Source organism: Rhineura floridana, chromosome 10 (assembly GCF_030035675.1).
Source record: "Rhineura floridana isolate rRhiFlo1 chromosome 10, rRhiFlo1.hap2, whole genome shotgun sequence".
NCBI lineage: Eukaryota > Metazoa > Chordata > Lepidosauria > Squamata > Rhineuridae > Rhineura > Rhineura floridana.
The window spans coordinates 45,437,773-45,464,664 of record NC_084489.1 but is presented as its reverse complement, the minus strand read 5'-3'; the positions used below and the strand labels follow the sequence as shown (position 1 = coordinate 45,464,664).

At 40.9% G+C, this 26,892-nt stretch overlaps 1 long non-coding RNA gene across 3 annotated transcripts in view; it reads left to right on the top strand.

The window, feature by feature from the left end:
• Positions 1-20,143, top strand: part of LOC133365316 (uncharacterized) — a 156,153-nt gene extending 136,010 nt beyond the window's left edge. Inside the window, exons 6-7 of one of the 3 annotated variants that reach the window (XR_009758166.1) lie at positions 9,713-9,835; positions 18,108-20,143. This is a non-coding gene — a long non-coding RNA (uncharacterized LOC133365316). Of the gene's footprint in view, positions 1-7,017; positions 7,431-9,712; positions 9,836-18,107 lie in introns of those variants that run through there. The other 2 variants (XR_009758167.1, XR_009758169.1) reach the window with 2 other exon arrangements.
• Positions 20,144-26,892: the final 6,749 nt, after the last annotated feature.

Sequence of the window (26,892 nt, the reverse complement as noted above, 5' to 3'; positions counted from 1 at the left end):
ATTCATGTTTAAAGCTGAATATATCAAGTTCACACTTTCTGAAACAACATGAGAAGCGAAACACAGCCATCCTTCAGAATTCACACTTACTCGAATTTTGCAATGCAGTTCTCCTACCAAAGAATGCTTACAAAAATGCATAAATTAGAGTAAATATGCATAAAATGAATATATTAGAGAAAATAACACACACAAATGCATTATATTAGGAGAACCTTCCTGCAAAAATATGTGCATTAGTCAAAACTGCATACAAAAATGTGTTTATTAGGAGAAATATGCACTAAAATGCTGAAGAATTTTCAGGAAGAAAGTGGAGAACTGAATTTAAGATGTGAAAAATGAGAAACTGAGAGAACTAAAACTGACAGATCTTTCCATTCCTACTGATAGATGGCCACTCTGCCTTGCTTAAATACCTCTAACAAAGGAGAGTCCACTTTCTTCCACATCAGTCTGTTTCTGATTAATAGCTCGTTAATCTGATTAATTAGTCTGATTAACATCTTATAACAGGAAGTTCTTTGTAACATTGAATCTAAATTGTTTGTTTGTGTGTGCGCGCGCGTGTAATTTGAATCCATTGGTATGATTCCCCTGAAGCAACGCAGAGCAAATTTGCTCTATCATCTACATGGCAGACTTTAGATAAGATTAAGATCACCTCTTAATCATATCTTCTCCAGGCTAAACATACTCAACTTCTTCAACTTTTCATCTCAGAACTTGGTCTTGTAGTCTGCTATTCTATTATTGCTTGGAATTGCATTAGCCTTTTTAGCCACCACATCACACTGCTGGCTGACTTATAGAACAATCCAGCCTCCCCCTTTATGTTTGGTTGGGATGGAGTTGGATTAGGCAGAGGTGTCCCTCCACCCAGTCCTGCTGACTTCCACCAGTCTTCTGCTTGCCGCCACCCGTGGAGTGATGCTGGTGTCACTCTGCTGGCACAAAGCTCCCCGTTCCGCCTGCTGTGTGGGTGGCCAGAAGTGCCACCAGTGGGATATTTGCCAGCAGGAAGTGCACAAACAGGGCTTTCTGGGGGCTGGGAGGAGGTGGGATTGAGCTGGCCCCGAATCAGTTGGATCCCAAGTTAGTCCCCTTACTGTCGCATGACAGCATTGGGTCTGAATCAGGCTCAATCATTGTGGCAGCTCCAGAGTGGTGCAACAATCTGCCTGCCCCCCCTTCCATCCCAGCTGCTGTGAGCAGCAGGGCTGCAGATGCAACAGTGTCCCTGTCACTTTATAAAGCCCTGCCAAGCTGGGGGTGGAGGCTGCGATTACATCCTTAGTTACTTTGGAAGACAGATGTATATCCTCTGGACAACACAGGAGTCCCTCAAATTCTCTGCGAGACATGTAAGTCTTATCTCAATTTGTTAGATATGTTTATACATTTGAACATGGGAAACCTGGACTTCTGACAAGGTATGTGGTAAATTTTGTTAATCAAACTGGGTATCAAGAGGAGGCCTGTCAACATTTGTTGCTTTTGTTCCTCTCTAACAAAAGCAAATGTAAGGCATCGTCCCTGTCCCCCCCCACTTCCATTTCAAGTCACCCCACCAAGTCATTAAACCTTATCTGGCTTTTGTCAACAGCCGGGTAAACATCCAGAAAAAAAGGAATCTGAATCAAATAGTTTATTTAACATTCTTCTCCTCCAACTTCTGATTAGGATAAGTAGTTTGGATTTTTTTTAAAAACACACACACAACCCTATCTGCTCCAACAATCACACATACACAGAAAAAAAGAAAGCTTTCAGCTATCAGCGGAGTTTAGACTGGACTTCAAATGTTTTTAAACAACAAAAGATTCTAGGCTCTCTTTGATATTTTTGTCTATCTGCAGCACATTGTGTTAGCACCATGTCATAGCAAAATGTGAACATTTTATAAAAAAGAAAGTTCATTAAGAAGTGGAAAGGAGTGAAAGGCTATAGGCTGAAATTCCAGACACAGTGCAACACTTGGAAAGAATCCAGAACAGAGAGCAATTGGAACAGCCTATATACCAAAGGGGGGTTTCATTTGGCAAAACACCTTTATGGACAAAACACCTGAGGAATTGCTGTACTGTATCAGACCACTGAGCCATCTAATCCAGTAATCCTTGATAGGGTGTAATTGCAGCCTCCCTAAGAGTTCAGGGAGAGTCTTGGTCCAGATACAGAGCTTGGAAAAGTTACTTTTTTTGAACTACAACTCCCATCAGCCCCAGCCAGCATGGCCACTGGATTGGGCTGATGGGAGTTGTAGTTCAAAAAGTAACTTTTCCAAGCTCTGCCAGAAGCATATATATCTCCTATTTCATTTTTAAATGATACTGAAATTTTGTCACAAATGAAACAAACAACCCCAGCCCACACCCCATAGCAACAGACCTTTCCTGCCCTCTCCCTGAGAAGAATGTCTAATATTAAAACTAGTACGAAAAGCAGAAGGTAATAATGCAAATTATTTCAGCACCCTGGTGTCGTTTGAACATAGTAGTATTTCTGGGCTTTTATCAGTTCGGGGGGGGGAATCACCTTATTATCTAAAAACACCACAACTCTTCATTACATTTACAACTAGAAGCTGTTATATTACAGAGTGCTCCTATGCATGCTTACTCTCAAAGGATTTAGTCAGTCTTATTCCCAAGGTAGTGTGCACAGGATAGCGGGCTTATTTATTTATTTATTTATTTATTTATTTATTTAAGCTTATATACCGCCCGACTAGCAACAGCTCTCTGGGCGGTGAACATTAAAAATACAATAAAAATAACACAAAACTGTACACAAAACTGTACAGTCTAAAATCAAAATATAATAATTTAGAATTAACAGGAATTAAAATGCCTCAGAGAAGAGAAAGGTTTTAACCTGGCGCTGAAAAGATGATAGTGTCGGCGCCAGGCGCACCTCCTCGGGGAGACCATTCCATAGTTCAGGGGCCACCACTGAGAAGGCCCTAGATCTTGTCACCACTCTCCGGGCTTCCCTATGAGTCGGAACCCGGAGGAGGGCCTTCGTAGTAGACCGTAGTGTACGGGTCGGTTCATATCGGGAGAGGCGTTCCGACAGATATTGTGGTGCCGTACCAGCACATAGGTTTGTTCTCTCTGTGTTGAAATGGTCATGAAGGGACTTTCTCCAACCAGTTTTACATGGGAAAGCTTCCTCCTGAATGGGCCCCCAAGTGATGATACCTGCTTTTGCCAGGCCCTGGAGGGCTTGGATTTTCCATTGATAGTGGGCACTTCCAGATGACCTGTTTATTGAGCATTCATCCTGATTTGTTTCCAAGGAGACTAAATGATGTTGGCTATTTAGTGAGCATTCATCCAGATTTGTTTGAGGGGAGGTTAAACAACATTGTGTTAAGCAAGTGTAATCCAACACATTCCAGTGCATTTTCCCATCACTTTCCTTATTGCAAAAAATCCACTTTGGTTGTACAAGACCTCTCAGTCAACTGTTATTTTGCATCCTGAATTTGCTAACATGTGATTGAATCCCACCCAAAAATAGCAAGGGTCTAGAAGTGCCCAAGATCACCCACCTTTTAGTCACCTGATGTCACAATCATCAGGTAGCCCGTTGCTTCTGAAATTAAACCATGCCAGCAAAGGCACAACCTGCAAAGTGTCAACGATCAGTTGATTGTTGGCACTTGCAGAGGTTGTGCATCTGACTTTGACTTTGCAAGCTCCACCGATCAGCTGATCAGTGGTGCCAGCAACCCCCATTTTGGCTGATCCGTTTCTTTACCTTCCCCACACCTGAGGTCATATATGATGTCATAAGAACATAAGAACATAAGAAGAGCCTGCTGGATCAGGCCAGTGGCCCATCTAGTCCAGCATCCTGTTCTCACAGTGGCCAACCAGGTGCCTGGGGGAAGCCCGCAAGCAGGACCCGAGTGCAAGAACACTCTCCCCTCCTGAGGCTTCCGGCAACTGGTTTTCAGAAGCATGCTGCCTCTGACTAGGGTGGCAGAGCACAGCCATCATGGCTAGTAGCCATTGATAGCCCTGTCCTCCATGTCAGATGGGAGGTGAGCATGGATTGGTTAAAATGGCCTCGCAGGCCAAATGAGGAGGCCTAGTGGGCCTAATTAACCTCACAGGTGAGAGTTTTGCTATTGCTACTATATAGCTACTGTGGCTTGACAATGTGGTGCATAACTGAGGGCAAATAAGTACAATGTAAATTAATGTGAAATGTTTTCATAACGAGTACAGAAAAATTGCCAATAAAACAATGGTGTGTTTCTGCACAGCAGAAAATGTTAGGGAAAAGCTGATTTAGCTGAGCCATGCCCATGACTCCAGGTGAAATCCGTTTAGAAAAGAGTTGTTGGATTACAATGTTAAAAGAATATACAGTACTTTTCATTTTCTTTATGTTCTGCATTTATGTTTGAAGATTCAAACAACGCATTTGTCTCTTGACTTGATATTGTCAGCGCATCCTTCTTGTTAATTGACAATCTGAATTTAAAGGCTTCATTTTCTCCATGGTACCAAAAATAGATGAAGTGCTTGCATGCTGGCCTCTATTATGCTCCTGAATCCTTGTGTGGTCTTGGACAAATTACTCAGTATCACTTGGCACAGGTTTCCACTTTTATAAAATGTAAGGATATTGACTTCATTTAGTAAAGGGGTACAAGATGTTAAGCAGGTCTCAGTCCACAAGGACTTTCTCCCCATTGGTGTATTCTGTTCTGTAGTACATGTGGAATTAATGTTGTTTAGATGTTGGAAGTCTTTTCTTCATCCATGTGGAAACCACATTTGTCCATGCAACAAAGTTATTTTTAAGTGCAAATATGCCTATACAGTATGAGTGGGAAGAAGAGGGACATATGGAAAATAGGTGAACAGCACATTCTGGAGTCAATTTATTGCAAATTGGGAAGACTTCATTTTTTATTTAATCTTTTCTTACTGACAGAACTGAAATACATTGCTTTGTATAAAAGTCCCTGATTCCAGCTTAGATAATACTAGTGGTATGCTCCATAGTTAACCATTTTCATTATCAATGTGAAGATGGCTCCATGTGTAGAAGAGGCAGTGGTCCCCACCCCCAGTGTTGTATGGCTCTCTGGTGCACATAGGTTCCCACACAATCTGGAAGCCTAATCCCACAGACATTGAGGTCAGATGGAAACCTAGGCGTGTACAGCAATAGACACATAGGGTTCCTGTATTGAGACTTCAACATAGAATATGTGGAAGATGGAGCTCGGGTGCTGCACAACATCAGGGGCAGCAGTGATGTTCTGATACCCATTCCACATGTGTATGGTCTATAATCATGAAGGGGAAGTGGGGAAGGAGGCAGTCACATGGCAGTGACCTCTGGCTAGGGATGGAAAGATCTCTCAGTTTCACTTTCCTCATTTTCTCATTTTTCCAATCTTAAATATTGTTCTCTACAATTCTGGGGCAATCTGCTTTATATATAAAAAAAAAACCCTCATGAAAATTCTCCAGCATTTTAGTGTGACTTTCTCCTAATAAACACATTTTTGTAGGCAGTTTTGGCTAATGTATACATTTTGCAAGCAAATTCTTGTTATGTAATGCATTTCTATATGTTATTTTCACTCATATATTCATGGTTCCGCACATTTCCCCCCAGCACATGCATTTTTGTAAACATTGTTTGGCTGGCAAGCTACATTGCAAACTTCAATTAAGTGCCAACTTTGAAGGATGACTATGTTTTAGTTCTCATATTGTTTCAGAAATTGCGAGCTTGATAGATTCAGCTTGAAATGCAAACTGAACAACATTTCTTGTCCATCCCTACCACTGTCTTTAGTGGGAGTGTTTTAATATACACCACTACTTTTGCAGGCATGTTGTTATGCCAGCATCTGGGGTGGAACCAACATATGAGCAAGCATTGGATTCTGAGTAGGCACTGCTCCTCCCTAAATGTGCCCCAACTCCACCCATCCCCCTCCTTTTAGAGTGACATGTACCAGCATAAGATAATAACACTGGTGAAATAGCATAGCAAAAATCCATTATGCTAGTGTAACTTTAAAATTGTAGGAGGGAAACCATAACTTAGGTCTTGGATTCAGTCCCTGGTATCTTCAAGTAGAGCTGGCAAGGCCTCTTTATCTGAGACTCTGGATAGCTGCTGCCAGTCAGTATAGAGAGTAAGGAGCTAGATCAAGGATAGAGTGCAAGTAGGCAGCAATTTCCATTCCATTTCCATTCTAACCAGCACTTCTTTCGCCTGTATTATTTATCTTGCTGTCCACTACTGAATGTAAGCAATGCAACTGTTTATGTAACTTACATAACTTAACATTAATTTCAATGTAAAGAAAACATCAAAACAATGTAAGAAAGGTCTGTAATTGCATATTCTTTTCAGACTTAAAAAACCAACAGCCATGTGAGTGAATACTGATCATATTTGCTTGACTGATTTCCACTCCTCACCACAGCCACAAACAGCAGCAATGTCTGTTTCCTTTTCCATCGGAATTCCATGACATCCCTAAACATGGATGGCCATCATGATGCCTTCCAGATGTTGTTGGAGTTCATCTCCTGTTATCCTTGACCATTGCCATGCTAAGCCAAGGCTGATGGGAGTTGTACTCTGACAGAATCTGGAGGGCACTTAATTGGCTGCCCCTCAGCTAAATGGACCAATGGTCTGACTGGGTATAAGGCAGCTTCCTATGTTCCCTTTGTGCTCTGCCTCAGCAAGGGAACTTAGTAGATATGCCATCTTCATCTAGCCGGCATAATTCAAAGGAGCGGGTTGAATTGAAAGTGATGCTATAATGAACCTAAATTCATATCATAAGGCAACTCGGGTTGAAGCTATTGCCAAGTATTATAAAGAGACTGAGATTCTTATGCTAGGTTGAGTGAAATACCATATGGGCTGCATTACTTAGGCAAAATGAGGGAAGATTCAAAGTGGAAATCTCAGGGTTATTTTAATTCAGTTTTTATTATTTAATTTCCTTTGTTTCTTCAATAGTTAAAGGCCTAAAGAGAAGAAATGATGATGTAGGTGTGAGCCTCTCATACTTTGAAGGTATTTGATAGCAATCAGAATGTGCCATCGGGAGGCACACTCTTTGCAAACCTTGATCAAAGATCTGACACCAAGAAACACCTGAAAACATGTGTATGAGAAGCAGTTCCCTGGGGATACATGCAAAAAAAGGTGCCTGTTATGTTCCTTCCCTTTGTCCCAACATTTTTACTCTACATTTTGCTCTTCTGTTGCGTTCTGGATTTCTCCTTTGTTCCCATAAACTTCCTTGCCAGCTGAACACTAAGAAGAAATGCACCAATATAACAACGAAAACACTTTGTTCAGTTTTGGCCTGTAATAACATTAATGGAGGATATCAACCACCAGCAGCGACAAGAAGTAGTAGTAGGAAATCTCAGGAGGAGGAGGAGATTTCCAAACAAAAGGTAAAACACAAAAAGCATACAAAATCTTTGGGAGTATTTTGATATCTGTTAACAATGAAAATTACAAACCTCACTGCAAGACAGAAGTAATTTTTTGGGGAATAAAGACGGCCTCTCTTTTATGTCAGCATATGGGGATGGAGCCTAGAAATGGACTTATTTTCATAGAATGAGTCATTCCTTTGTCCCAATGTAACACTCTGCACTCCCCTCAAATCTGCTCCTCAGGAGGAGTGGCGGGGTCAAAGAACATCCCTGAATGGCATCTGATGCAGTAGAGGAGGCTGCAGCCAGGGAAGGAGACAGCAGGAATTGTCTTGCAAATGGAAGAGCTCTTTTGCTCAGGAAGAACCCTTTTGTTTAGGCACAGCCATTTTGGAACCAAGTCATTGTCATTAATTAGGAGTGATGCTTCATTATTAGGATGTGGTGCAAACAGCGCATGACTAGAAAACAGTGGTTATGATTGTACACATAGAGAGCCAATGTGGTGTAGTGGTTAAGGTGTTGGACTATGACCTTGGAGACCAGGGTTCGAATCCCCACACAGCCATGAAGCTCACTGGGTGACCTTGGGCCAGTCACTGCCTCTCAGCCTCAGAGGAAGGCAATGGTAAACCCCCTCTGAATTCCGCTTACCATGAAAACCCTCTTCATAGGGTCGCCATAAGTCGGAATCGACTTGAAGGCAGTCCATGTCCATGTCATGATTGTACACAACTAAACTTCCACAGCACATGCTTCCTGACTGTGATTTCAGTGTAGATGTTGGGCAGCCTTCCCCAACCTGGGGCCAACTAGGCGATTTGGACTATGTCTCATCAGACCCAGGCAGCACAGCTGACGTTGGAAATAATTTTGTACCTTTTATCCAGTACAGATTGCATGTCTGATACTAGTCCTAAAACATTTCTCCCTTACACATCTTGTAAATGTTAAAATGTCAGCAATTCATTATCCTGAGAAGAGGATTGAAATTCACGGCATAAATGAATAGATGAGAAGAAACACTGGATCATAAGCTCCTACAAAAGGAAGTGTGGAATTGGTGTCATTTTATCACTGTTTGAGACTTTACTGTTGATTTCAGCTGACTGGAAGTCAAACTTCATTTTCCTCCTTTGTGATGTATTGCTCCCAGCAGCACCCATTAATTGTAATATGGCAACACATTTGCAAATCTCCCATGATCCACTTACTTTAAAAAAAAAAATCCGATATAAATAATGGCTGGGGCATCAGCATTTTAGTAACCAAATTTACTTTCCTCATCTTAAATTAATTCATATTGTTATGAGTTAAAACTGTCTATTCACTTCCTCTGAAATCTTCAAGAAAATTCATTTCTGGCTTCGCATACTAACATTACAGTATTTTGTGTTTCCTTTAATTTTATTTCCAAGCAAAGAATTTGGCCTTTTGCTGGCTTAGAAAGAGCTGGAAAGATTTCTTTAAAAAAATGCTAGAAAACAGCTAATGTCCCTGCCAGCAAGTTAAAGCTGGAGTATCCCTTTTTCATAACCGCTTTTATAACATGGATCAAACACTATAAATGATAGTGTTGCATCCTGCTATTAAGGAGACTTGATATTTTTCAGTGGCATTTTTAACCAATGTTTTTCCAGTGTCTCTTGTTAAAAGCTGGTTGTTGACTTTTCATCTTTGCATGCCAAACACTTTCACTGAAACTCTAACAAGACTTTCATCTTACAACTATTATTTCTTAATGGACTTGGATGCAGGCAGCGTATGGAAATGGATTTCCTTTTCAGTGCTCTACAACGGCCAGTCATTAGTGAGCAGGGTTCTGCAGAATTATGATATGCAGAGACATTTAAAGCATTTCCAGAGCAACATGCCACTTTTCCTAAAATTCAATTTGTGCACCGTCTATTATATGTTGCAGCAACATTTTAGCCATATCCCTCTTTCAAATATCTCTGCTCTTATTGCTTTTCTCTCTGTACAGTAAAAGTCATAATGAATGAGATCATGCCTTTTCTTAATGGAGTGGATTTTGGAGAACTTTCTCCTCATCTTGGGCAATAAATCTGCCTTTGAAAAACCACAAAGCCCAAACATTTGACCATTTGACAAGAAGACTGTACGGTGACATCACTCATCACTTATTCCTTATTAGTGGGTAAATTATATGCTGCAGATTTGGCAACAAAGTGTTGCCCATTTCCCCCCCCCCATTTTCCTATAGCTATTTTTAATTCTTAATTCTTTTTCTATCTGTTTCATAGGCATCATCCTGGTATTTGCCTCAAAAGCACCCTCTCCTTGCTTGGACTCATGGGTTGAGCACAGAGAGCGAGCAAATCACTTTCAAAATTGCCCACTACAGCCATCCAGCTTTTGCATACCTAGTAAGTGTTTCTAAAGATTCCTCTGCAATTACATACCCAGATGTAGTTTTGGAAAGTGTCCATTTCTGGTGGTATTTTGAATCACAGCCCTCTTGGCAACAACTTAAGTCGAAGTAAAGACCTTGCAGTGTGATGCCATCCATTTTAAGAAATTCAGCAATATTTTTATATCTTCATTCAGATTTTATTTCAAACATTAACTGAATGTGCAATCTTCATTAAGAAAAGCTGGCACCCAAGACATGCATTAATTTTCCATTCTTCAGTCCCTTCGGCAGTCCTATATTGAGGCTAAGAGGGCCAGCTGTATAGTTTTCACTAGCTTTGAACACATATTAGACACAACTTTCCTTTTTAAGACTTTCTACCTTAAGGACTTAGAGCTTGTCTTGTATTTCCTTCACACCTTTCCCTTGCTGTTCATTACATTTACTTTTCTTTCCCTTTTGGTTCAAGAAGGAAATTTCTTTGGAGAATTTTGGAACAGATGTAATTTTAAATTAAATATTTTAAATTTGGACTCCTGTGGAAGCCTAGAAGGGTGTTCTAGAATATTGTTGCGTGCCACCCAAATCTCTGAGCGGTGCGAGACTTCCAGGGGTACCTGCACTTACCTAGGGTTTGGTTTCCTTAGAAAGAAGGTCAGCGGAGACTATGGTGTCTTATAGGATATATGCTTTATATTTACACAAATTCCAACCTGAGTTTAAGATGGAGGGTTCACAACATTAACAGTCTATCAAATTTTGCTCCGCATAGCCCATAGTGTTGAGGCTACAGAGAGCAAGCCAGCCTCTCTGTCTGTCTTTTTTACCCACTAGACTAAAAACACAAGTCTCTCTTTGGCTCCAGCTTTGGGCTGGAGTCTCCCCTGAAAAGAATTCCAATAGCTCCCTTTGGACATGCAGGGTGACCATTCAATAAGCCACTTACACACATGCTAACTTGGCTGAACTATTAGCTTATGCAAAGAAAACTGGTTTGACTAGTGAAGCAGGTTTCTTCCTTTGCAGACTGTATCTCTTACAGGCACACAATTATAAACTAGACAGGTTTCACAGATATCATCCAAACCCACCCCCACAATCCTATAACAATAAGTGAAAAGAAAACTTCACACTTTTCATTTGAATGTTTTAGTTTACTGACATAATACTGCTTTTTATTTTTGTTACATTTTAAATGTTTGAAGTTGTATTTTTAAAAAGTTTTTGTACACCACCTTGAGACCCAGTGTGAGAGGTAGCATAAAAACATTTTAATAAATGAATAATAATCTGGGAGTGTATCCAGTGTGGTGTAGTGGTTAAGGTGTTGGACTACAACCTGGGAGACCAGGGTTCGAATCCCCACATAGCCATGAAGCTCACTGGGTGACCCTGGGCCATTCACTGCCTTTCAGCCTCAGAGGGAGGCAATGGTAACCCCCCTCTGAATACTCCTTACCATGAAAACCCTATTCAGAGGGTCGCCATAAGTCGGGATCGACTTGGAGGCAGTACATTTACATTTTATCCAGTGCTAGTCATATTCAGAGTAGAGTTACTAAAATTAATAGGCCTAAGTTACTCATATTCATTCCTTTCAATGAGTCTACTCTGAGAAGGAGTAGCATTGCATATATTCCCTGCAGTTGAATATTCATAATTTCTTTCTTAAAAATACCAGACTGCTTGATTGTCCTTACATTAAGCTCAAGCTTTGCAAAAATATCCATGTGTTGAAACAAACAGAATTCCCCCATTTAACTTGGCGCTTCTTAAAAGAATGCATGCACAGTGGACTTTTCTTATATCGTACATGGGCTGCCACCCTCCAGATGCTTGTGTATACTGGACCAAAGCTTAGTAACCATTCAGCACAGAAAGCAATAACTATCTATGGATCCGTACAGTGGCTAACTGCTCATGGAGCAAACCGCTGGGCTGCATGCACAAATCCAACATGAGTAGTTACAGCATAAGAAACATCTTGTGGTGGTCAAAGCTCTCATGTTAATTTTTCTTAAGGCTACAGTATGTGGAATCTCCCATAAAGGACAGAGTGAAGTGCCCACTAATGTGCCTCAGATAGCACATCACAATTTTCTTTTGTTTTCTTTTTCCTATGTTTCACAACCAGAAATATTTACTCACACACTGATCAACTATTAGCCATTTCAAACAAATTAACTAAAGGGCATGTAAAAAGCAACAAAGCTACTCACCCAAAGGTGAATTACAGTTCTGAGCCATATTTCTTTATCTGAGTCATACAGCTTTTGGAAACAAGTTCCTCCCTGATTGGTAGTAGTCTATAAGATTTAGAGTTTTATACGGCATTATTTTAGCAAATCCCACTGAACTCATTCTGTTTTATATTTCTTCTTAGAGGAAACTATTATATGTAAAAGGAATTTCTGAAGTTTATCAAATCCAATATAAATACCCTCTTTATAAGACACACCTCATACCAGTATGCAGTGTGGAGAATCTAGCACAAATTGGTTTAACTGCTTCAGTGAAAATGTTACACCAGGCAGCTAAAACTAGTGCACCAAAGAAAAAGCAAACGCATAGGAAATACTAACTTGCGGCAATTTGTATGAAACTGAAGAGACAACTTTAAAAGGAGAAATACAGAGAGAGAGAGAGAGAGAGAGAGACAGAGAGAGAGACAGAGAGAGAGAGAGAGAGAGGCTTTAGGTTCTTTAGGGAAATATTCAGAGGCATATTCCAGAGAGTATATAAATGAAGGAGGTGTGTTGGGGCTGTGCTAAACACTGCAAATTGTTGCAGAGTTCAAACCTGTTTTCATTTATTAAACATTATTACATAATGGAAGTGGGATGCTGTAATTCAACCCAAATGGAGAACTTCAGAAAGTGGGTGGAAATGATTCAGGACATTAAAGAGAAGCTGTTTAGATTACAAAACTCTCTTATAATCAGGAGTGAAGTGGTTAATTTAAAGGATTTACTGAAAAATAGGCTGGCAAAAGAGTTTCCAGGGATGTGGAGATATTTCTCTCTCCCCCCGCCCCTCACGTCCCCTTTAGTCAATAGGGGTTTAGAGAGTAGGCTTGGAAGGGAAGGAGGGCTCCAGTTCCAGGATCCCCACATTCCCACGAGTTCCATTAAGGAAGGGGGAAGGGTTTCCTGTGGAGGCAGACATCTGCAGCATTCTGCAAACAGCAGGAACCAAAGACCTGGTAAAAGGAGAGTGAACCCAGGCTGACAATGTCTGTCTGGGCTGAAAGGCAAGAGTGGCTGGCTTTCAATAAATAAATAAATTAATAAATTAATAAACCATATGAGAGTTTCTTTTTCTGGTACACTCACACACACACACACACACACACACACACACACACACACACACACACAGGTAATGGAGTATTAATTACAGCAAAACAATAGCACTGCTGGCAGAGAAGTAACAGGCGTGTGAACACACCCAGACATCTCTTCCTGGAATGCACTGATGGTAAAAAAAAAGGGGGGAGGGGGAAAAAAGAGCTGGGATTGTCATCAGTATCATCCAGGCTACTACCATGCTGCAACATCATTGCTGATGATCTATGGATTTGTTTTGAGCAAGGTTTCCTTACATTCACTGCTTAAGAGTGCTTTTGATCAGCATTTTATTTTTTTGCAAAGCTCAATGCCTCTTTTATTAAGGTTTTATTTTATGCTTATAAATTTGAGGCTAACACAGCTGTTATTTCCTCCACCGCTGCTGCCTAGCTTTGATGAGCATTGCCGGTGGAAAAGCAGCAGAGAATGACACTAGGTAAAAATAGCCAAGAGATTGTAACTTCCACCATCTGGAGAAAACAATGTGGAGCGAGAAAGAAACCCCTGAACAAATAGGTAGAGCAGCACACCAACAGTCAGAAGAGTGAAATGTACAATTGGAATGGAGGGGGGGGGGAACCTTCAAGAAAAACTGTTCCAAACCTGGCCTTCAGTTGTCCTAATGCTGAACCTATGAGGTATATATGAAAAAGTACCCGAGTATATACGCATACTCTCTCACACGTTCTCTCTCTCTCTGTCTGAAACCAAAAACAAAACCTCCTCTCAATTCCACCTCAAAAACTTCCTGTCATAAACATTTCAATGAAATTTTACCATTGTTGCATATAATTTCTGGGATGCTTCTTAGAGGAATTATGTAAATTCTACTATATCATATGAAAGAAAGAAAGAAAGAAAGAAAGAAAGAGTAAACACTTCAAGTAGAATAAGAATATTAGGATGAAAAGTGTGGGGTAGTCTTTGAGAGGGTGGGATTGGTAATATTCTTGGTATTTTTACTCATGGGTTTTTTGTGACTTGTCAAAGAAAACTTTTGCTTTTAAGGCTGAAATAATTTCACAAAGATGTGAAAAGATGTGAGGAAGGATGTATACCATGCAGTTATCATTATGAAAAACTACATTTCAGTGCATCCCTGTTTCAGAGGATGGCAGGGGAGAGGAGATTTGACGGAATTTTTAACAGTATACATTCCTGAACATTCCCATTTGTTTGAATTCCTGTTTGTGACCTTCAGATTCCATATTTATGATGTCACCACCTGTTTTTCTCCCCCTTCCCTTGGCATTGTATTAGAAAATGAAAACAATACGAAAATACTTCCCTCCCCGCCCTGTTTTGCCCTTTTAATAAGTACAGCCTTGACAACCATGAAAGAGATCCAGCACATTAAAATGGCACAAGTGGCCAAAGACACCCAAAGTGTAATAAATATCCTATCTTTAGTTTGCATACACTGTGAAGACAAATTTCTATACAAACCGTACTCAAAGAGTGGTCGTCGGTGGCTCTGCTTCGGACTGGAAGGAGGTTTCGAGTGGAGTGCCACAGGGTTCTGTCCTGGGGCCGATACTCTTCAACATTTTTATCAATTACTTAGATGATGGGGTAGAGGGAAGCCTTATGAAGTTTGCGGATGATACGAAACTGGGAGGGATAGCTAACACAATGGAAGACAGGAATAAAATCCAAAGGGACCTGGATAGACTAGAAAATTGGGCTGAAATTAATAAAATGAAATTCAATAAAGACAAATGCAAGATTCTGCATTTAGGCCACAAAAACAAAATGCACGGGTACAGGATGGGAAATACTCGGCTTAGCAGTAGTGCGTGTGAGAAGGACCTTGGAATTGTAGTGGATCGCAAGTTGAATTTGACCAGCAGTGTGATGTTGTGGCAAAAAAGGCAAACACGGTTTTGGGCTGCATAAACAGAGCTATAGTTTCCAGGTCGAGGGAAGTAATACTTTACTTTATTAAGAATTGCAGGGCCATAGGCCAACACAAGTGCATAAAACAGGTACAGTAAAATTTATATAGATTTAAAACAAAATGTTAAAACAGACAACAACGAATCCCTAACTATTACATGAATACAACCCATCTATTTCATAAGACGGATTATAATTAGCTCGAAGTTTTCGCGCAGCAATTGCGAACAAGGATACATTGTAGGTCACCTCCAAATTGGAGTCAGACAATAGGAAGGTTATTTTGTCCTCTACTGAATTAAGCAAGTAGGTATCTGTCCATTTCCAAAGGAATCTGGATCTGGGATTTTTATAGATTGGACAGTAAAACATTACGTGAGGAAGGTCCTCCGCCATATTAGAGCCACAAATACAGAAACTTTGATCCTTGGGGATTCCAGAGATCCGGCCCTCTCTATCGGCGTTAGGGAGAGAGAGAAAACGTAGAGCAGTAAAAGCCTGTCTAAGTGCGAGAGGGAGGGGATGTATAAGGTATAAGGAACATTGGTAGTCAAACTTAAACCTCCAAAACCAAGGGGCAACCTTAGAGTTGATTAAAGCTAGTCTGTCTAAATTCATAGAGTGGAGAAAGACAACCTCACGGAGCCAGTTGTTATTTGGAATTGAGGTAAATTCCTGTAGAGAGATATGATATCTATGTATCAGATCATCTAATTTACAACCCCATAAATTGAAGGAAAAGGGGTGATCGAGACAGAGTTTTAGGATTTCCCTGCCTTGGAGTGCATAGGTAGATCTAAAGAATTTCATGAGGGTAAGATGTAAATGTGCACACAGCGGGGGGAGGCCTGTCTCTGCCCGTAGCATTGCTGCTGATGTACCCGGAGGAAGGGACAATAAGCGCCTAAGGAAGTTGTTTTGGATAGACTCTAGGAAGGTTATATTCCTATTGTCCCATCCCCAAACGGAGACTCCATACATTATCTGTGGGAGCACCTTAGCTTTAAAGATTTTTAAGGCTGGAAGGATCTGATTACTGCCTGTAGACCGATAAAATTTTAGAATAGCACCCACTGTTTTTGCCGCTAATGATTTAATATATTGAAGATGGCATTTCCACGAGAGAGTATCCGAGAAGTATACTCCCAAATATTTATACTCTCAGGACTGCTCTATCTGATGATCTGTCATATGCCAACGGTGGCCTTCGAATCTCTTCCCAAAGACTAAGACTTTCGTTTTATCGTAATTTATTTTCAGCTTTTCTCCAATACAAAAGGACTGTAGGTTTCTCAGCAGCTTCCGTAGTCCAATGGGAACTAAGGAAAGAAGGACCATATCGTCGGCGTACAACAACACCGACACTTTCCTTTGCCCAATGGAAGGTGGAAAATATTGAGGGCCAGATAGAGCGGGGATGATGTTATTTAAGAACAGATTGAAAAGCAGAGGAGCTAAAAGACAACCTTGCTTAACACCCCTCTCTACCGCTATTGGTTCAGACAGAGCTCCAGAATGGTTTGTTCTAACTAAGGCATAGGTGTTATTATATAGAGCTCTAATAAGGAATAAAAGACGAGGGTCAATATTCAAGTTGAACAGTTTAAGCCATAGGGCATTCCTGTCTACCAAGTCGAAAGCTGTGGCCAAGTCGATGAAAGCAGCATATAGATGTTTTGTGGGACCGACGATGCTTTGTTTTGCCAAGAAGTGGAGAGTTAGGCAGTGGTCAATTGGGGAAGAACCTTTTCGAAAGCCGACTTGTTCAGGGTGGATAATCTGGTAAGATTCCACCCAGTCTACAAGCTTATTGAGAAGAAATTTACTGTAGAGTTTGGAGGCAACATCCAACAAACTGATCGGACAAAAATTTGAAGGTATGGAGGGATCACCTTTTTTATAAATAGGGATAATAATATTACATCTCCACCCTTCAGGTATTATACCAGAGTCGTTTATTCTGGTGAATAAACTTGCCAAGAAGGGGGCCCACCATTCAGGAAATTGTTTGAAAACTTCAGGGGGAAGAAAATCTTCTCCCGGAGATTTTCCGTTTTTCAGTGAGTCAATGAGGAGTCTGATTTCTTGAGCTTTAACAGGGGGCCACGGCGGCGTGTTCGTAATGTCCAGGTCAAAAGGGATGTTATGCGGTGTCGTGGGTGGAGAAAAAAGTCCAAGATAATGGGCATACCAAGTTGAGGCCGGAATGTGCTCCACCTTAGAGGAAGTAATAAAATGAGACCCAGCCTTTACCAATTGCCAAAATTGGCGCTCTTGGTTTTCGGAAATAGCGCTGATTAATCGCTGCCAGGGAAGTAATAGTCCCACTATATTCTGCATTAGTCAGGCCTCATCTGGAATACTGCGTTCAGTTCTGGGCGCCTCATTTTAAGAAAGATATAGACAAGTTAGAGCAGGTTCAGAAGAGGGCGACAAGGATGATAGCCGGTATGGAGAACAAGTCTTATGAGGAAAGGTTGAAGGAACTTGGCATGTTCAGTCTGGTGAAGAGAAGGCTGAGGGGTGACATGATTGCACTCTTTAAGTACCTGAAGGGCTGTCACATAGAGGAGGGTGCAGATTTGTTCTCTGGTGCCCCAGAGGGTAGAACTAGGTCTAATGGTTTTAAGTTGCAGGAGCGTAGATTCAGATTGGACATTAGAAGGAACTTCTTGACAGTAAGGGCAGTTCGGCAATGGAACCGACTGCCTAGGGAGGTGGTGGGATCTCCTTCGCTGGATGTCTTCAAGCAGAGGCTGGACAGCTATCTGCGGGAGATGCTCTAGCTGTGGATTTCCTGCTGTGAGCAGGGGGTTGGGCTCGATGGCCTACAAGGCCCCTTCCAACTCTATGATTCTATGATTCTATTATGTCTATATTTGGGAGGCATAATAGGTTAGGAGGTATGAAGCAAGCTTGAGTGCAATCCTGAGCATCTTACCTGGGAGTAGGATCCATTGAACACTGAACTTTGAACTTCTGCGTAAACATTCCTAGGATTGCACTGTTAATTTGAACTTCTTTATTTTTATTTTTTAAAAGGCTGCCTGATGCCAAGATTGCCATTGGATTAAAAACACGTGTAAGGTCATCAACTGAAAGACAGTGAATAATTGAAAGCATCTCCAGACCAGCCAAACAAAAGCAAGCCTAACAAGACAGCCTTACTACACACCTGAAAAGTGCTCAGACTCAACTTTTGGTGAGTCTTCAGCAAAAGAGAAGTTCATTCACAGGGAATGCCACACTACATAAGTGCTATACAAGCCAGCAAAAGGCACAAACACTTGTAATGCCTCAATTACATCAGTCTGTCTAGGATTTGTATATTTATTTAAATATTTTTATGCCCATTTTTATTTCCAACTTCCCCAAACCCAACTTGTTTCACACAGCCATAAAATCACAATAAAAACACAATAAAAATCTATGAAATAACATTTTATCAGTCACAGTAACCAAGGGATACCTGACACTGCCAGTAGGATCAGGGAGGGTGGCAAGAGGAGCTTTGATGACAGTCGTCCCATCCATTCCAGGTACTGAATCTTGGAAGCCCACTCTGCACTGGGTCCACTGGCCATATACTTTTATTTATTTATTTTTTATTTATACACCACCCTTCCTCCCAGCAGGAGCCCAAGGTGGCAAACAAAAGCACTAAAAACACTTTAAAACATCATCAAAACAACTTTAAAAACATTATTTAAAAAAGCTTTGAAGAATCTTTAAAAAAAAGTTAAAAAACATTGTGTGTTTTTTAAAAAAGGTTTAAAATCATACTAAAAAGCAATTTCAGCACAGAAGCAGACTGGGATAAGGTCTCAACTTAAAAGGCTTGTTGAAAGAGGAAAGTTTTTAACAGGCGCCGAAAAGATAACAGAGATGTCACCTGTCTAATATTTAAGGGGAGGGAATTCCACAGGGTAGGTGCTGCCACACTAAAGGTCCATTTCCTATGTTGTGCAGAACAGACCTCCTGATAAGATGGTATCTGCAGGAGGCCCTCACCTGCAGAGCGCAGTGATCGACTGGGTATATCCAAGCTGTATAGGGCTTGGTATGCCAAAACTAGAACCTTGAACTTGGCACAGTAGCAAATGGGCAGCCAGTGCAATTCTTTCAGCATTGGGGTGACATGTTAGCGATACCCTGCCCCGGTGAGCAGTCTGGCAGCCACATTTTGCACCAGCTGTAGCTTCCGGACCAACCTCAAGGGCAGCCCCACATGGAGCACATTACAGTACTTCCTAGGTTAAGGATGATATTCCCCACTAGTCCTATTTAGAGTAGACCCAAAGAAATTAATAGACATGACTAAGTTAGGTTCCTGAATTTCAATGGGTCTGCCCTAAGAACTTGGTACATAGACAGAGCAACACACCTCATTGAAGGTTGGCGGGAACAGAGCCGGCGGAGGTGGAGCTGGCAGAGGTGGAGCTGGCAGAGGTGGAGCTAGCGGAAAGACTGCCACATCCAGAATGCTGTCAGGAGCCTCTGGGAGGGGAGGATGTTGGCTGAGCCAGCAAGGCATGGCAGAAGGAAACAAAATACATGTTTTCTTCCACCATCCCGTTTCCTGGTGTAGCGGCCACAGGAGGGAGCCAGACGAGACCAAGATGTAGCGTAAGTCTACCCCCTCAGCCCCTCCCTCTGAATGCCTCATTTTTGGGCCTTCTGCCAGCTTCTGTCGGCTTCCCTTACACTGGGCTGGACTTCTTCAGAGGATCTCTGGCTGAGCCACAACTGAGCCAGGATGAGGAACTGCCAGTTTAGCCCAGCTGAACCGGGACCCATCTGACTCAGCTGAAGGTCCACCATATCTGACTCCTCTCATCCCGGCATAAATAGCAGTTGGATTGCACCCTTCGGCATGAATATGTTCTCTGATACTCTACACCAAATAGAACATGGCACAAAAAATAGTTTTTTTAAGATTCTCTATTTTAATTTTTTTAATTAAAAAAACACCCTCAAACTAACTGAACTCTCATGTTGATATAGATCCATGGGAAAGTATGCATGCTGTGTCCATTAGTTTGTACTGAAATCCTCTTGAACATATTAATTTTAAAATGGAATTGGACAGCACTACTTTTATTGTGTTTTAATTTTGTTTTGGATTTAATGACGTCATCACTTGGAGATTATGTTCAGAGATGACTAATAACTACAAATAAAAATAAACAAATATCACATGTTAACAGTTTTAAAGTGGCCTTTTTTCTTTAGTTTTGTCCAAACGTTGGTAAGATAATTGCACTAATTTCAATTACATGCATGTACTACTACTACTACTACTGTTACTATTACCATTACTATTATTTAATTAAACTTCTATTCTGCCCTTCCTCCCAAAGGAGCCCAGGGAGACCAACACCAAAGTGGTAAAACAATACAATTGTACAAAACATTCACAAAACATATTGAAAACATTTAAAAACAATTTAAAATAATCAACACTCTCTCACAGCTAATAATTTCAAAGTTGCCAGGAGCAGTATCTTTCAGCCATCAAATGTCTGGGTAGATAGGAATGTTTTTAACTTCTTCCTGAAAATTAAGACTAAGGGAGACAGGTGCACCTCACCATGGATGGCATTCCACAAATGGGGAACTGCCACCAAAAAGGCTCTGTCAGTTGTGAACAGCTCCAGTTCCAGCTCCAGCGGTAGCTTCCTGGCAGCAGCATCACTGCCACTTACTAGGAAAGGGAGGGGTGAGGCAGCAGTAGGGTCACAGCTGTGCAGGCATGCCAATGGAGCCAATCCAGGGCTTCCACCAGTGTGCCCAAACAGCCTAACCTTTTACTGCAGCTCTGCCTCACAGGCAAGCCACTCCTGCCTGCTTTGCGTGCAGAAGGTCCCAGGTTCAATTCCTGGCATGTTAAGTTAAAAGCAGGTGGCAGGTGATGAGGAAGACCTTGGAGAGCCACTCCCAGTTGGAGTAGCGATACTGAATTAGTCAGACAAATAGCCAGACCTGGTGTAAGATAGCTTCCTATGTTGGTGAAAGGGAAGAAAGCACAGTTTGCTGGTTCTTTGCACACCATGGACAGAGACAAGAGAAAGAGCGAGGCTGAGTAGCCATGTCATTTAGCCACCATGCAAAGATTGTTACTGCCCAGTCAACACCTGAACCAGAGCAAACTACCCTGGTTTCAATCACAATTTCTCTACCAGTGCACCAGGTTTTAAATGTACATGTTGAGAAAATTATTTTGATTATTTTCTTGGTGCAGAATTTCTGGTTCCATTTCTTTTCTTGAGGAGGATTTTTTCCTTTGATGCAGACCCGGAGAACATAAGCATAAAGCCTGCATGCAGCCACTTGACTTGATGTACCAAATACCAAAATCCACAAGGTAGCATACAAAACCCTAAGCACAGCTGTATGACTCTCTAAATTACAGCAGCATTCCAGGCACTATATATTCCCAAATGATCTCTGACTAAGTCCAGAGCATAGTGTGAAGTCTGACATAAATAATAAATAGTAAATCTGAGCCTTTGAGGTGTTGGGAGTTATAAGTGAGGGTTCCATAGATCAGTCTGAAAGTTCCTTTTTCTAAAAGATTTATAAGCCAAATGGGCTGCTTTCCTGAAGGAAATCTAGTGCCCCAAAACCATCAGAACTAGATTGGAGTGCCTGAAAACCTCTTGGAGGTCTGTACAAAGAAACCGACTAGGGGAATGTTTCCTTTCTCAGTCTCATTTTTTAAAAAAAATGTTTTTCCCCTATGGGATTTATGGATATAACACAGATTCCCAGTGCTGAAATCCAGTTGCTGAAGTAACATCACTGTGGTATAATAGTGGTGTTTAAAAAGAAAAAAAAAGCCATCAGCTCTTTGTTTTATTAATTTTATATTTTAATACTTCTGAAAAGTCTGTAACTGGAGCAATAAAATTGTTGTCACCTGACAGCTTGCTGGACATTATTAAGCATATTTCATACATATAACAAATATTACATTTATTGTTTTGTGTATTATTATTATTATTGTAAATCTCTTTTGTTTAGGTCTAGATGACTTCACTAACATGGAATGATAGATTTTCACTAGCATGAAATCATGAGAATTGGAGAAGACAATATCAGGCTGAGTGGACTCTATTTCAACTGGAAATAGTTTATACTCATGATTAAAGTTTTGCATCAAATCAATTTGACCTAGAAGTTCTTGACATAAACTAGATTTTGTACATTTTTAATCAAGCTTTATATTTCCTAATGCTTTTACTTTTTTTTTTTGCGCAAAAGAAACTCACAGAGCCCAAATCCTGACACTCAGCCTTGCAAGTCCATGGTCACTTAAAGAACCCTTTGAACCAAAATAACAAGGCAAAACATTCCAAAAGCAGTAGCACTTTTATTTCCTGTGACCTCCTGAGACTGGTCTCTGACTCTTCTGTGGATGTGCTTTTATACAAAACGGTAAAGTGAAGTCCAGGTGATATTGCAACATTATGAGATGGAGGGAGGGGGGCTGTTTAGCTGAACAACAGCTGGGATTGGAAAGAATCTGTTAAAAACCCATAGAGGAATAATAGAACTGAAGAACATTGTTGAAACATATAAGACATTTTAGCATCTGTGCTATACTTCCTAGGTCATAAAAATATCTTCTGTACAATATAGGAAGTTCTTTGATGCATCCAGTTACAAATTATATTTTTTATAAAAAGCATATCCATAGTAATAGCACCCTATCTGTCTGAGTGTCCAGGGAACTGGCCCTGTATATTTTCCAGGGTGTACAAGGATACTCTGATATGATTTGTCTTTTTCTTTCTTTTTGGTAGTTTTGAGACACAATGTTCTATTATCATTCCACCAAGTTAGAACACAGCAAGGAGTCCTTTCATCTCCCCTTATTCCTGCCCACTAACAAAGGGGCCAGAGCTCAGTGTGGCAGACTATGTGCTTTGCATGCAGAAGGCCCCAGGGTCAGTCCCAGGCAACTCCAATTAAAAGGAGCAGGTATGATGAAAACAGCAACAACTCTGCCACAGACCTCGGAGAAGGGCTGCCAGTCAGAGTGGGCTGGGCTAGATGGGCAAGGACTAGTATCAGGCCGCTCACACTTATTATTCAGTTTCACAGTCACAGTGCTAGCCAGTCTGACATTATCCAGTCCTGGGTTTTATTCTTGTGTTTCTTACCTCTGGCCAAGAACCAAAGAACTGTGAAGCTAGTTCTGTGAATCCAAGGAGGCTGTAGGCTTGTTTGGCTCAAAGTCAGCAGCGAACCACGTTGCATGACAAACGGACATAACAATCTGTTTCTACTATGGCATGGGAGTCAGCTGTTGAAAGATAAAAAGCAAAGACTTCACTGAGCTAGCACAATCCTTTCTGTGGGTAAAAGAATTTCTTTCGATCCCAGCATCTATCTTGAGTGAAAGCACTTTGGCCTTCCCTTTGTATTCCTTGCCTTACTCATTTTGAATGCATGAAATAGTTTCCCCCCCTCTTTAATCAAAAGTCTCCTCTCAACGAGCTCTGTCTCTCTGTAGACAGATAAAGAGAGGGGGAATTAGCCCACTGTTTTTGCTATAAACATGAGAGACAATTAACATGCTAAAAGGATCTCTTTCTCTCTAACCTTTTCAAATGATTTTGGCTGTATCGCACATTCTGTATAGACCAGCATTGCATTCCCTTGTGAACTATAAACTGGCTGGAATGCAATTTGTGACACATTAAAGTGACATAATTTACCCTGCAACCTTGAGGAAGCATACTATCCTGTTTTCTTTATCTGGACCACAGATGTCTTGGCCTACCATCCTCACTGGAAAAACCTCCAGTTAGGATCATTGGCCTCCTTTGATTCATGCATTTTGAACAGCCAGCCCATTAGCTTCTTTTATAACTTTTTAAGAATCACAATGATTTGTGTCAAGAAGTCAGTATTTCAGTGGGGCTACCTATTCCCAATGAACATACAGGGAACAATAGCCATGGGGCACAAAATCCACTACTGAAGAAACAATAAATTAATGGGAAAGAGAAGAAGCCACTGGCTCTCATAGAATGATGCTACTTTGTTATTTTTAATGAACTGTTGCCTTCTGGATCTAGCCTCTTGCCTCTTAGAAAGAGCCCATCAAAACAGTCGAATAGTGGAGGAGGCCTTATAGGCCATCTAGTCCAATTCCTTGCCAGATGCATGAAATTCAGAGATAGTGCACCCCCCAACATAAGACTGTCCAGCCTCCACTTAGAGATCTCTGGCAAGGAAGAGGCCACCACCCGTCTGATGGTAGGGATGGTTCAATTGTTGATCTGCTTTTACTGTTGAAGTTTATGGGATAAAACAATTTTGTAGTTGTCTCTAGCAGAGTAAATACAGTAACCCTTCCCCCTGGTGATGGCATGTGAGGTTGCCTGTTTTCAGTACCTATTACAGGATGAGCTCTCTATCACTCTGAGGTAGGTTGGCCATTTGTGTCATCCTGTCAAATGGTAAAGATTTTACCAAACATCAGATAATGACTCTGCTAGAATGTGTTGCAAAATGGTTGTCTGCATGGATATATTTACCCTTGGATCTTCACAGCAGCATTTATTATGAGCAGTCAGGTTTGGGGAACATTTGGCTCTCCGATGTTGCTGAACTACCATCAGCCCCAGCAAGCATGGCCAATGGCTAGGGAAGATGGGAACTGTAGTTCAGGAACATCTGGGGATCAAAGGTTCCCCACATTTGCTCTAAGTCTTCCCACCACACCATAACACACTTGCAGGAATTAACTATTCCATCAGAAATGTAGGACATCAACCAATGTGTATGTCAAATGTTGGGATGGGTCTCAGCAGGCAAAGGGAGAATTCCACCTTGTGGCTTTTCCCATTACAGTGTTGCAAGAACACCTGCACTTGGCTGACTTTCTCTTCTCCTAAAGATACAGGATCAGTCTCAGGCCAGGAACCTGGCAACCCTAGGATAAACAGCTGTGGAAGAAGTTTTTATTTTGTATAGTTCACTTTGATAAATCATGAGGCTGCAGCAGAGGGAGAAAAGGTAAGCAGGGCCACTGCATCAGCTCTGCTAAGACACCAGCAACTTTTGGTTCCCCCTTTCCAAGAACTGTTTCCATTCCAGGTGGTTGTTATAAGAATTCCATAACCAAGAATTAGTTTGCTTTTCCTCCTCTCCCACTCACTTCTCCTTTTGCCTTTTAGATTGTAAGTCTGGGAGCAGGTACTTTGTAAGCTTCTCTGGGAGACTTTTCAGAGGAGTGGTGGTGGTGGTGAAAATGCTTTAAATAAAGAAATAAATACTATGGTAATGCCATGGTAAGTGTAATACACTTCAAGTACTTATTTATTTATTAAAGTTATATCCCATTATTTATCTTTTCTCTGCCATTATGGCCCACAGAATGCAAATGAAATACAAACGTGATCAGTAATCATATCAATCATGTAATGTTCAAATAATATTCGTAGCTTTGAAATCCAATGTGTCAACAGCCACTAGCTACATTCACATGAAGTAAATCTGGTCCTGACAATGAGGGAATATGCAAACAGCCGAGGGTCTTTCTTTTATTTTCTTTTTACAAAAAAAAAAATAAGCCATCCTGCTTTCATGGACCCTTGAGGGCAGCCATCTCCACACACCCCAAAGAATGCCCCGAGAATTATTCTAAGTAGCATCATAATTTTATGGGGCATTTTTGCCCATATTTGGTAGCTGGAATGGAATGGTAGATCGGCTGATGAGCATAGCTAAGCCACCACATGGAACAGTTGCACAGCTTTTTTTTAGTTAAATAAGGAAAAAAGCAAGCAAGGGAAGTTGATCATCACCCAAAAGCATTATGACTTTTGTCCATCCCTTGAAATAAATGATATTCTCACCACCACCACCTTTCTGGGGATCAAATGATCCTGTTAAGGGGGTGGCTGCCCATCCCTCGTATTGATCTCTCATATCTTATGCATATCAAATACATTTACAGAACAATCCTCTACAGTCTATTCAAATGAAATTCCCATGGAGTTGAATGGGGTTTACTCCCAGGTAAGTAGGTACAGGCCTGCCTAATAAAATCTCTTCCTGCAAGTCCTTTGTATGGTATATCGTGCAAAGCGTACTTTGCTTTGATGTTCCACAAATCTATACGCCTGACGTGCCCAACTCTGTCTTAAAATAAATTAATTCTGTCTTATGTATACATGTTAGCTGAAAGTTCTCCAGACGTGTCAGAAAAAGCGAGGCTCAACATGTATTATTTTTGCGTCCCTGAGTACCAGTTGGAACGCATGGGCAGTTGGCCCAGCACATGATGATGCTTATTTTTAAACCAATCTAGATAAACAAACCCTTCCATTTTTCATCCTTTATGTTTCTCTTGTTTGCTATAATTAATCCTCTGAGAAGCTACAAATTAAACAGCACTTACTCAACAAAACTGGAAACTTCTTCTTATAATGGCTCTTTTTACAGAGAACAGACCAAATACAAAGTCACTTTTTTTTAATATGGAAATACTCCTAGTGATGAAAGTTATACTTAGTAAATGTTGGAATGCATACTTCATATTTTAAGTGTTTATAAAAAAATACTAACCATGCGAATGAACTTTGATATGATGATGTTTAATGGACCCTGGAGCCTGCTCAGATCCAAGAGTCTGAATCCAAACATTAAATGCATTCAGAATTAGAAGCTCAATAATGCTGAGCATGAAAGACACACAGCTTTGGTGGTGCTAGTGGGAAGAGCATTTAGTTTATAGAGAAGACTGGACAATTGGCCCAGAAAATGTGCTGGTTGGTCTTAGTCGGGATTATGGAAGGACAAATCATTCATG